General features: G+C 55.6%; 1 protein-coding gene across 2 annotated transcripts in view; it reads left to right on the top strand.

Moving 5' to 3' along the window:
- SPSB1 (splA/ryanodine receptor domain and SOCS box containing 1) overlaps window positions 1-12,731 on the top strand; it is a 69,412-nt gene that overhangs the window by 10,090 nt on the left and 46,591 nt on the right. Inside the window, exon 1 of one of the 2 annotated variants that reach the window (XM_066374980.1) lies at window positions 4,622-4,715. The exons of the other annotated variant lie outside the window; for it this stretch is intronic. The gene's annotated coding sequence lies outside the window, so the exon portion shown is untranslated. Of the gene's footprint in view, window positions 1-4,621; window positions 4,716-12,731 lie in introns of those variants that run through there. 2 annotated transcript variants of the gene reach the window in all.

Raw genomic sequence — 12,731 nt, forward strand, 5'->3', positions numbered from 1 at the left:
AGGTTTTTGTGCAAGGCGTGTTCTCAAGGGCACCTGTGTGGCTTTCTTGGGGTGTGAGCCCCTGGATAGATCAGGAAGACCTGGCACTCAGAACCCTGCTGCTCAGTTACCCTGAAGACAGGGTTGAGGTGGATCCATGAAGGTTTATCCGAAGGTCCTCTGAGTGTGGAGATTTTGAGAAGCCATAATGAGAAAGGTAGCCTCGTGTTTGTGAAGCCTGAAAAGTCATCCTAAACAGCAACGCTGCACTGAAATTTTTCCCAGTATGTGACATTACATGTAAATGCCCGGGTCCCTTTCAAAAAAAACTTCATCTTTGGAGAGACCTGATGCTCAAAAAAAGTAGGGTCTCCCCTTTCTTCCAGCCGTGTCCTCTGTTGGGCTAATTCTGAGCTGCCTTGTACACACAGGTCCCTTTTTCTCTCTGCCTGTCCCAGAAAGCCCGTCCCCTCACTATCGAGTCACACTCAGGGGTGTCTAGACAGCTCCGGGTAGAGGTCTTTTTGTTTTTTTGTTTTTTTAATTCCTTCATCATTCAGCCAATATTCCGTGAATGCCCGCTCTGTCTGGGCCGTCATGGTACCTGCGCTGAGACACCCAGACAGCACCGACCCAGGAGGCCGTGTCTGAGCCGAGTCCTGAACCGTGGCTGGGGTTCCTCCCCCACCCTGGGGGGTGTCTCGACACCGCTGAGGTTTTGCTTTGCTGTAGTGTTTACATGTATTTTTAATGGAAAATTTCGAGCGAGAGCAGAGACTGTATGGTAAGCCTCACGCCTCCATCGCCCCACGCAGCGGGTGACACGCCTCCTCAGCCGTCCCATCGGTGCACACGGGCAGCCTCCTTTTGGGAAAGATAGGGCTTCGGGATGACATCGAAGTTCCAGAAAGGGTCAGTTGGGGTCTTTGTGCTTTGGGGGTTTGAAACCATGTTCTGGTTTCCTGGGCAGCTCTAACAAGGGCGCCCACAGCGCCCCAGGAATGCCGGCGTGCAAAGCCGGCCCAGGCTCTGGGATGAGCAGCTATGTGGGTGCCTCATCCCTGGCCCATCAGACCAGGAAGACAGGCCGTTCCAGCCAGAACAGTCTCACTGTGACATTATTATTATTATTATTGACAGGGGGTAGAGTTCTGCACAAGGCTTCATTTGGGGGGAATATCATTTGAACTGCTAAAAATAAGTTTTGGGGCCACTTTCCTAGAGGCAGACTGGGGGTGGTTTTCTCCCACCCTCTCCTGCCTCTGCCTCTCCCCCAACAAACACGCTTCTATGACTGGCAGGAGTAGATAAAGGAGAAAACGCAGGCTAAGCTGACAGTATCCGGGATGGTTCTGCCAGAGCAGCTGGGTGTCAGGCGCCACGTGGCTTTCCCCACCAGGTTTTGGGGTTCGGGATGTGATCTGTGTTTTCTTCCCGGGAAGGTGGGTTTGGAATCTCCACGGGGAATTTTCTGTGGGAGCTGTGCCACCATGCATCCCAGCCAGATAAAATAGCCGTGTTTAGACAAAGTAGGAAAGGGGGGGGGGCGGGCTGGCTTTCCCTGCGGAGGCCAGAGAGCCGGCAAGCACTGAGACGGGGAGCCCTCGCGATGACCGAGTGTTTGTCTTGGCGTAACTCCCCCCCCCCCCCGAACTTTTTAGAAGACAGAGCAGGTAGCACTCGATCTTTCTGGATGGCATAGCCGTGGGATGCTCTCTCTTGGAGGCCCAGAGCCTATACAGCAGCAGCTAACGTAGGATTTATTTCTAGAAGTAAAATTCACACACCACCCATTGTAAATGTCCGCTTGGGTGATGTTTAGGGACTGTGTACAGCCGGGCAGCTATCAACACCATCCTGGAATTTATTCCTTCTCAGTACTGATGCATGCTGTGCAGGTGGGGGGCCAGGGTCAGGGGCGCACAGCTTTTCCCAGTCCAGTGCAGGTGGGTGGCGATGCAGGCAGGTGCTGTCGTGGGTGTTCCACGGTGAGCGGCTCACGAGCTGTATCTTGTGAGGATTGCACCATCTCACACCTTGTCATCGCCTTGAATCAGGACAGCCTGCGAAAGCACCTACTGAAGGCAGTGAAGGTGGAGGGTGTAAAGTTAAGGTGACCAGTGACAGTGCGTGCTGATCGTCCAAAGTTGGGCCCGAGGCCATTGTGTCCCCGGCAGACCTATGTACACGGGCTACCTTTTCCTCCTGGGTTTAGACCAGTTAGTTCCCTGGCAATTTATTGAGCACTTGCTATGTGCCGAGCATTGTTCCTGGCACTTTCCGTGCATTCACACATTTATTGCTGCCACGATCTCTGTTGAGTGGGGTGTATTATGCCCACTTTACAGATAGGAAGCCTGAAGCCCACAAGTCAAATAGCAGGTCTGGAATCACACAGCCAAGAAGCCGAGCTGGACCCAGAGTCAGTCTGTGCTCTGAGTCACTGCCCCACACGGCTTCTGAGCCTGACGAGCTCGTGATGTGGTGGGGACAGGGATAGGTCACAAGGCAGCAGTCACTAGGCTTCTGCACAGGTGAGTTCTGTGGTACGAGTGTGTCTGGGTGTTCAGGGGCGCCGTGTCTTGGTGGCTGGCCCATGGCAGGCGCTCAGCGGAGGCTGAGTGAGCAAAGTGTCCCTGCAGGAGGGCTGGAGGTTCTGCATCTTGTGTTTTTCCCTTCAGGAGAGACCAAGACAACTTGGAAATGCCCTTAGATGTCCCCTTGACCTTTTTAATATCTCTGCTGGGCTGTAAGTAGGTCTGGCCGAGTTCCCCCAGACCTGTATCCCCTGGCCCCCCCCAATAAACAAAACAGCTGGGAAAGCTGGGGGCTCCCCATTCTACAAGCAGCTGTCCCAGACGCTCCTCAGGGGACATCCTGGTTCCCGGTGCCCGCCTTCCGTGGTCCAGAGGAGGAGAGCCACAGAAGGAGGCCCTCTTTTGATTCATAAGCGAAAGGAGAGGGAGAGGAGTTCGAGAAATGAAGGGCAGGACCCCTGACACCTTCTTTTGCACTTTGTCCAGCAAATCACTTAAAGAATTTCGGAAAATTAGTTTCATGGCGGGGTTTCCCTCGGCCAGCCCAGGGAGTGGGTCTTCTTATATCGTCTTGATTTTCGGCAAGAAAAATCAGCCTTAAGTGTCAGACTTTAATTACCTTCCCAAGGGACGCTTCCTGTGTATATTTCCAGTCAAGAGTGGCTAAAGTCTGTGCTCCTAAATAAAATTAAGGTTTTAAACTGGGTTGCGAATGTAGATGCCCTGAGGGGAAATGCAAATGAGCAATGGGTGGAGACTATAGAGCCTAGGGTATGGGGGGGAAGGGGGAAGAATGGGACAAACTGGCATTCGGGTGTCCCGTGTGAGGGGCGGCCTCTCTTATCTGGAGGAATGACCTCCAGTGCAGGAATCGTGTCCATTTCTTTTTCCCCCTAAGAGAAGCCAGGAATCCAGATTTTTTTTTTTTAAGTTGGCAAGTGACTTAGTGGGTTTTTTGTTTGTTTGTTTTAAAAGAAACAGCGCAAAATAAAATGTCTGTGCCCTCAGAGTGTCTGTACAGACGAGAAGGACAAGGTCAAGGAGCCCAGTGGTGTCACATAGCTTGAGGCTCAGGGCACTGGGACAAGGAGACCTGTACCTGCTGGCACCTGGCCTGAGCTACTTCCCACCTCAGCCTGCTGCGTCTTGGGGAAAGCAAGAGGGGTTGGGAACCAACTCAGCAAACCCCACTGCACCGAGGGGGACAGAGATCGGAGGGACAGAGCCCTACTACGACAGCCCCGCCCACCCACCCACCTTAGCTCCCCTACGCTAAGTCAGCCTTCACGGCTGCGCGTTGGGTGCTGGGCACAAAGTGCTTCGTGTGGGGGTCTGGTGATCCTGACAGGGCACCTGCGAGGTTCTGGTATCTTCATCCTACCAGAGAGGAAACTGAGACCCAGAGAGGTTCAACCAGCTGGATGGCGTCGATTTATTTGAACGAAGGTCAGATTCCTGAGCCAGGGTTTTTAAAGCATCGCATGTTGTGAGCGGGGCACTTACTCAGATGTACATTTCGTCCTCCACCTGGTGCAAGCAAACTTGCCCTCAGGAACGGGCGATGCCTTCTTTTGCTCCAGGCCCAGGGCATCCCCTGTAGTTTGGCATGGAGGTCGGGGCCACCCCTCTCCCCTCCTGGATGGGAACCTCGAGATCATGGGGGGGGGGCTCCACCTACGGAGGGGCTACTCCTCTGCTCACATTGTTGCTGACTAATTCTCTTTGCAAGCGGTTCAGTTTCACATGCTGGAGTTTCCAGTAACTACGTGGGTGGATTTGTTTCATTTAAGGGGAAAATAAAACAAAACAAAACAAAACATGGAGGGGGTTTTCTTTCCCAAGAAGAGGACTCGCCAATTATGGGTTTTAGTGCGTGCGGCTCCGGGCATCCTGGGATGGCTCTGCCGCCAGCGGGGCCTCTCGGCAGGCAGGCTCCGAGGTGGAAATCGCTTAGTCATCTACAAGGGGAGACCTGGTGCAGGAGTTCGGGGAGGTGCAGCGGCCACTGGGCCCTGCAGAGGAAACAGTGGCCCTGTGCTCTTCCCTATTCAGCCTTGCCCAGCAGGGCAGGGGAGGGGGAGCTTAGGGAAAGAGGAAGGTGCTAGGCGAGACAGTCCGCCTCCTCTGGGCTCGCTTACCTCCCAAGGGACCTGAGCTGGGAAGGAGACACTTCCCAGCTGGCTGGGCCGCCTGCTTCAGGTGAGTTGGAGATGATGGTGCACCCAGGCTCGTTAGATTCCGCTGGGGCAGGGGGTGAGAGGCAACCTCCAGGGGACAATGGAGGGCTGTGTGTGTGTGTGTGTGTGTGTGTAGGGGGTGCACATAGGTGTGGTTCCGCCTGGTAGCATTAGCAGGCTGGTCTGGGTGGGGACTGGCCCAGCTAGCCGACTTTGGTATTGGCAGTGGGCAGGGGCCTGGGGCCTCTTGACACTGTCCGCAGAGGGGACAGCTGGATGCAGGGGCGGACACCTGGGGGTCTTGGGCAGTCACTCTCTATCACCACATCTGAGGGTATCTCAGAGCCCATGCACCCCTTCAGAGCACAGCAGGTGGCCTGCTGGGTGCTGTCTCTGGTTTACAGGTCTCTTCTCTGGGGGGGGGGGGCACCCCGGAAACTGTGTGTGTGTGTGTGTGTGTGTGTGGGTATGGTGGCAGGAGCAGTTACAAGCCTGGCTGGAGAGGCAGATGGAGGGGGCTGGAGTGTTTGTTGCTTTGGTCCTTCCTTCCTCTGTGAACTAGGACTCAGTTTCCCCTCAGTGAAATAGGGGTGGGTCAGAGTAACGCACAGATGGGAGGAGGGTATGGGGCGAGCTGGCCGGGGTGGTCTTTCCTGTAACTGGGATCCAGTGGGGCCTGAGGTGGCGTGGGTCCTCACCTTGTTTTCCTTCCTGCTGTGAGGAGGGAACATGCCTTGTAATTTGTCATCCTTAATCCTGGCCTTTGAGAGCTTGCTTCCTGTGCTTTCTGGAAGGGAAGAAGGCAAATATAGTTAACTCTCAAGCAAGACCATTTGAGGCAGAGGGCAATATAAGCAATGAGAGACTAATTGGTGTTATGGAGGATGTTAAGGAGAGTAAAGGTTTATGCTCAGCAGGTGAATCCAGGAAGGCTCCCTGGAAGAGGTGACATTGAGGCTAAACCTTGGGATGTGTAAGAACTAGAGGGTGAGGAGGAAGGGAAGAGGTCTGTCACTGGCGGAAGGGAATGTGCATATGCAAAACCGCCGGGAGCCTAGCTGGTACCTGGTGGTGTGTAGCAAGCACTTAAAAAAGATTATTGTAAAAATCAATATGATGCTAGGATTTTCAGTTTAGTTATATGACGAGAGAGAGAGAGAGAGAGAGAGAGAGAGAAGGATGTGTGCATGTATTAGAGATTTTTCAGGTCACCAGGTGGGAAAAGACACTTTCAAAGTTGTGTGCAACTGATTTCCTGTGGTGAGGGAACTGGGTGTTATTTTTTGTGTGTTTTTGTTTTGTTTTGTTTTTGAGCACTGCAGTTCCTTGGGCTCCTTGGGTGGCACTTTTTATTGTCTGATCTTCCATTCATTTTACATGTTTGCAAGAGCCTGTGTTGGCCGGGCTCCGTCTCACTCTGGGGCTTATGGGGCACACAGACAGGAAACAAGGACCCAAGCGAAGACCTAAGGGGAGTTCCGGCCCTGTCATTGCCTTAGTGGGTTCTTAAGACTTTTCTGGAACTTCCCGGTACCCGGGGTCTGCCCTGGAGTGCCCAGGCTGGGTGCGAAGCACTGACTGGCGTCCCCCTGGGAGCCGGGGGAAGCTGATGGACAGTCTGGGCTCCTTGACAAGGCAGGTGGGGACCACAGGAAACAGCTGTACTCTCTCCCTTTCCGGGCAGATTGGGGAAGTGCGGCGTTAGTTCTGGGAAGCTCCAACCTGGGAGGGATGGCATTTCCCGTGGCCTGGTGAGGGAAGGGTCGCAGGGTCTGGGCTGATGGCGGTCGAGGGGTGAAGGTAGACCTGGGCACCCAGAGACCTGTGATGCACCCCTGGCTCCTTGACCAGGGATGGCCTCCTGCCTCAGCTGCCACCTCCACGCTGGTCCCTCCCCGGACTGTGCTGTCTCTGCTGTGCCCTCCGGCCTCTGCCTCTTCGCTCTTTCTCCCTGGCGGTGTCGGCCTGCCTGAGGTCCAGCATCCTCAGGCTGTGGGGGGAACAGAAGGCAGGGCACCAGGGCAGCCTCCTTTACCTGCGGCTCACGAGGCCTTGCTGCCGTGTTCTTCTTTGTCCCCAAGGCTATCCCTCCTCCATCCTCAGACTCCTAGCATCCTGGGAGAACCAGGAGTTTGATTCTGGCTTCCGACCTGGATCCCAGACAATCACTTGGCCTCTTTGAGCCTCAGTTTCCACACCTATCAAAATGGGCATGAGACTCAATTTGCAGGGCAGGAGAAGAAGCCAGCTGCAGGGATGAGGACAGTCCTGGGGGTCCCCTCCTCAGGACCCCGTACAGCTGCTGTTCCCTTCTGAAGTCAAGTTGAGGAGGCAGTGGGGACGTATTGGGTCAGGGGTTCAGTGAAGCGTGGCTGATACCAAGTGCGGAGGGGGCTTTACTACGGAGCAATCTCAGGTGTCCACTCGGAGCGAGGACCACAGGGGCCAGGAAGGGACACAGGGGAGACTGGACTGGTCCAGCGGGGATGACGGAGCGGGCTCCGCCGGGGCCCAGCTGTGGCTGGTGTGGTTTGGGTGGGGTGGGGGGGATGTTGATAGGGCCACCTCCTGAAGGGCAGAGCTTCAAAGCACTGCCCTGCCTGCTGGTTAGAGACAGGACAGCCCAGTTTGAGTGAGCGCTTGAGCCCACACCCACTGGTCCTTGGGTGGGAAGCTGCTTCCTGCCTTTCCTGTCTGCAGGCCCCAAACCTCCTGGGAGGACTGTGGCTGGGCCTGGCCCTGGGCCAGCAGCCACCTGCCTTCCTGATCCGGGGATGAGAGGCTGGACACCCTTCTCAAAAGGGAGGAAGGGGCTTCATACTTCGAAGCCCCCTGAATGCAGTGACTTAGGCTGTGGCCGCTAGACTTACCGGCCAGGGACTCCAAATGTCCAGGTTGGTGTCTTTCCTGTGATTTCTGGACGCCGCCCTCATCTTAGGTTTCTCTTTGCCTCCCTCTTAAATTTTTTTTTCTTTTTTTTTCTTTTTTTTTTGTATTTTTCTGAAGCTGGAAATGGGGAGAGACAGTCAGACAGACTCCCGCAGGCGCCCGACCGGGATCCACCCGGCACGCCCAACAGGGGGCGACGCTCTGCCCACCAGGGGGTGATGCTCTGCCCCTCCGGGGCGTCGCTCTGTTGCAACCAGAGCCACTCCAGCGCCTGGGGCACAGGCCAAGGAGCCATCCCCAGCGCCCGGGCCATCTTTGCTCCAATGGAGCCTCGCTGGGGGAGGGGAAGAGAGAGACAGAGAGGAAGGAGAGGGGGAGGGATGGAGAAGCAGATGGGCGCTTCTCCTGTGTGCCCTGGCTGGGAATCGAACCTGGGACTTCTGCACGCCAGGCCGACGCTCTGCCACTGAGCCAATCGGCCAGGGCCCTCCCTCTTAAATTTTCATAGCAGAATTCCTTCTGCAAATACTCCCTGAGTGCCCACTGTGTGCCAGCACTGTTCTGGGGTGGGGGGTTGCAGCAAGAGTAAGGCAGACTGGGGGTGAGAATTAACCACTGTCCCTGGGCAGGACTGCCCTCTGCGTGGCGGAAGTGTCTCTGTCTTTCTTCCACCGGCAATACCTCCTCCCTCCCTACCCCAGCCGGATGGCTTTAACCTCCTCTTGCCCTTCCTCCCACATCCTACCTTAGTTGTATGCAGATGTGACATGTCCCTGTCCCCCATTTATTGGGAAGTCCTGAAGAGCCAGTTCGTCACGGTGTTCTGGAGTGTGCTGTTGCTGGGGTGTTTTATACACAGCGGGTTTGCTCCATGTTTCGGATTTGTCCCTTGGCACTTGGGGGAAACACACACCCACCCATTCTGTGCAGCAAGTATTTCAGACAGCGGAGCAGAAGAAACAGTCACCCCTCATCACTGAGGGAGACAGTGAGGTGGAGCTGGAGCTGGCCCCCATGCTCTGTGCTTAGCCGGGGGACTTGGAAGGATTCAGGGGGTGCCGCGGAGGTCCTGGGGGATGTGCTGGGAGTTGCTGAAACATCTTCCACGGCAGGGACCTTGGTTATTACTATCAGGTCCTGGTGCCCACCTAATATAGTGGCTGGGACATGTGGGAGCTCATTGGGAATTTGTTGAATGAATGAATGAGTTAGCCAACTTCTTCATAACAGGGGAAAATGTTGGCATCCCTGGCTGGTTTGCTCCATGGTAGAGTGTTGGCCCAGCGTGTGGCATCCCTGGCTGGTTTGCTCCATGGTAGAGTGTTGGCCCAGCGTGTGGATGTCTCAGGTTCAATTCCTGGTCAGGGCACACAGGAGAAGCGACCATCTACTTCTCCACCCCTCCCCCTCACCTTCTTTCTCAGTCTATCTCTTTCTTCCTCTCCCACAGCCATGGCTCAACTGGTTTGAGTAAGGTGGCCCCGTGGTGCTGAGGATGGCTCCATGACCTCACCTCAGGTGCTAAAATAACTTGGTTGCCAAGCAACAGAGCAGTGGCCCCAAAAGGGCAAAGCATCGCCAGGTAGAAGGCTTGCTGGGTGGATCTCAGTCAGGGAGTATGTGGGAGTCTGTCTCTCTGCCTCCATGCCTCTCACATATTAAAAAATAGATAAAATAGTAAAATAAAATAAAAAGCATCTTTGATCTAATCAGCTCATATTCAGTGGCTGTCTGTTGACTGTCTCCATGAAGGCTGGGGCTCCATCTACGTCCTCCAGCAGCCCCTGAGCCTAAGGCAGTGCCTGGCACACCGTGGGACTGAAACAGGCAACTGCTTTTCAGCCACCACTTGATCCTGGCTTTAGGGTCTGACCACAGCCCCTGGTGGCTATCCCCCACTCAGGCTGACCAGGACCTCCCTTTTGAAGGTGGTACCCCTGGAACCTGGGCTCTGTGTCTCTTGTTTCCTTGTTGGGGACTTTTCATTGTCATCACCAGTGTTTTTGAGGCCGGTTTCCACAGGACAGGATTATGGGAAAGGTGGCTGTGACTAGGAGGGGTTTCTCCCAGACTCTAGTGGAAGACCTTCTCCCCTTTGAAAATAGGTGTCTTGCTTCTCCTCTGCCCTGATCCCATCCCTGAATTCCTGAGTGTCTGGCCCGCTCGCCAGGCCAAGGCAATGGGACTGTGGCTGGAAAAGGTGGCAGGGTAATTATAGGTACTGGAAATGGCCCTATTTCCATCAGATCCCCATACACAGACACAGTCACTCAGCTGACAAATGCTCTTAAACCTTAGTTTAGTCTGCGGAGCATCGCAGGCAGGGGCCTTAAACGTTTACATTCCTTGGGCTTAGCTGACACTTTTGGATTCTTTGGAGCCTTCTGTTTCTGAGCTGGTGGTGCAAGGAGGGTGGAGCCAGAATTCCTTACAATGGAAGCATGTCTGTCAGGTGAAGTCTCACATATCCTGGATGGCAGCAATGGCCTCCGAGCCCCGGGGCCTGTTCTTGGGAGAGGACAGACCCTCTCTGGGCCACTTTATCTGAACTTGCCCTGACCACTCCGTCATCACCTTGGTACTGCGAGAGAGGTGTTCCAGCCGTTCAGCTCCGACGACCGTTAGTGAGCACTTACTATTCAGCCAAAAAATGAGTACAAAGAGTCACTGGACATGCGTGTGACCTAGCGAGGGAGGCAGGCACAGGCGGCAGGTGAGGGCTGTATGTCATCACATCCAAGATCCATTAAGAAGGAGGGTCACTTGGCCCTGGCCAGTTGGCTCAGTGGTAGAGCGTCGGCCTGGCGTGCAGAAGTCCCGGGTTCGATTCCTGGCCAGGGCACACAGGAGAAGCGCCCATCTGCTTCTCCACCCCTCCCCCTCTCCTTCCTCTCTGTCTCTCTTCCCCTCCCGCAGCCAAGGCTCCATTGGAGCAAAGATGGCCCGGGCGCTGGGGATGGCTCCTTGGCCTCTGCCCCAGGCGCTAGAGTGGCTCTGGTTGCAACAGAGCGACGCCCCGGAGGGGCAGAGCGTTGCCCCCTGGTGGGCATGCCAGGCGGATCCCAGTCGGGCGCATGCGGGAGTCTGTCTGACTGTCTCTCTCCCCGTTTCCAGCTTCAGAAAAAAAAAAAAAAAAAAGGAGGGTCACCATTTTATGATAAGCTGCCCCGATTGTCACCGTAATGAGCCGTTGACTCCAGAACCAGCCTGACTGCAGCAAAGTTAAGGTGTGACTCGTGCTGAGTCAGGAGAGACAGGATGGGGGCACTGGGCAGGCTCGGGCATCACCAGATTCACGGGGGGGGGGGGTTCCTTCAGCTTCCGCAGGTACTTGCGGGGGGACAGTCTTTGGGCAGAGTGGGGCTGGGGTGTGCAGCAGCAGCAGCAACAAGATCATTTCCAGTGGGCACCATTGACCAAGTGCCTGCCATGTGCGGCCCTCTTCTGGGCTCTAGTTCCTGGGGCTCGAGCTCCTCCTTCTCTGTCTCAGATCCATCTCTTTAATGAGCACTAAACATGTACCAGGCACCGGGATGCGTGTGCACTGGCATCCTCTCACCTAAAGCCATTCCTGTGAGACAGCTAAAGTCATTGTCCTTGTTTTGCACATGGGGAAACGGAGGTCCCCAAAACGTCTCAGGTCATATCCGGGGAAGGGTGAGAGCTAGGATTCAAACCCAGGGTGGTGAGCTCCAAAGCCTGTGCCTGCCTCTCGCCCCCACAGGTTTTCAACAGTCTTGCTTGCTGGTCCTCCCTGGTTTGTATTGTGACTTGACCTGTTGGCAAGCAGGATTTAAAAGTCCTGCCTTGACGGTTGACTGAGAGGGCGGGTGTCTGAATAATGCCCAGCCTGACAAGGGCTCCTCAAAGCCCTGTGAGAAACGGCACACGTGCTGGGGAGAGATGGGTCACAGGGTCCTGTGCTAAAGTCTGGGGAGGCCGAAACCACCTCTGGTTCCACTGGGCTGAAAATTTCAGAACATTCTGGAGAGTCAGGAGAGCCAGTGTAAGGTGGCAAATGGTGGAGTGCGTTTGGGCCTGCTCTGTCCTCCCTGATGATCAGCAGGAGGCCGAGGTGCAGCGGTGGGGCCCCTGTCATCAGGGAGAGCACCACACTGGACTATCAGACACCTCTGCCCCCCCCCCCGGCCCCCCTTTCCTTTGTTGTCTGGCTGTGTCAGACGTCTGGGCTTGCAGGGAGGTTCCTGAATGGGCCTTAGAAAGAGGTCACTCCCTTCCCGTGCCGCTGGCACTGACCCACATGTGACCTTCCTCGTGGTGACAGTGTCTGGCCTTCCCTCTTTGATGCTGGCTGTGAAGGAGCAGTGAGTGTCTGGGAGCAGGCTGGCGCCCCTCCCCTGCTCTGCATTTGGACAGCAGGGCCACCTTAGCAGTGCCCACTGGTGGTCCTGCCAGCCCCCCTCCTCCCCCTCCGCCATCTTGGAAAGGGGAAACCCACATTCCTGACCCTCTGTCTGAGCACCCGACCTTTTCTGCTCCGTGGAGTGAGTGCTTTGTCTGGGCTGGTGGCTTTGACTGTCTAGATGGGACAGACTAATTCCTGCTGGCCCAGAGCCGAGGGGGGCCAGCGGCTGGACTTGGCCTGTCTCCGGTCCCCCAACTCCTGTTTGACGCTCATTGGCAGATGTTTCTTCCACAGAATCACTGGGGCTTTTCCATTTCTCCCCATGGTTGGCTCGGGAACTGTCCCTCAGGGCCTGTTGTCTGGAATCATGGTGGATCTCAGAAGATGCCGTAGAGCCCGGGCGCCAAGGCTGACCCTGAAGGGCTACACTGTGACGTCACCGGTGCCCGGAATTCAGTGCTGGGTCACACTGCCCCTCCCCCAGGCCTGGACCCCTGCCCACAATGGAGGGCTTAATTCAGCCTTCATCTTTAGGCTTCATGGAATCCACATGTGCCCAAAGTAGAGCAGGGAGAACACCAGACCCGTCTTCCTTCACGGAGGTGGTTTCTGGCTGCCCCCACTGTCTTTTTTGGGTGTCGAGAGCTGGGCAGATTCTGGGTGACCCTTACAAATCCTTAAGGCCTCCTGGGCCACGTCCACACTATCGACATCCCACAGCTGGGCTTCCAGGGTGCTGAGAGGCCCACAGATGTCGGGCCGTGTGCATGGGACCGTGGAGCC

Source organism: Saccopteryx leptura, chromosome 3 (assembly GCF_036850995.1).
Source record: "Saccopteryx leptura isolate mSacLep1 chromosome 3, mSacLep1_pri_phased_curated, whole genome shotgun sequence".
Classification (NCBI taxonomy): domain Eukaryota; kingdom Metazoa; phylum Chordata; class Mammalia; order Chiroptera; family Emballonuridae; genus Saccopteryx; species Saccopteryx leptura.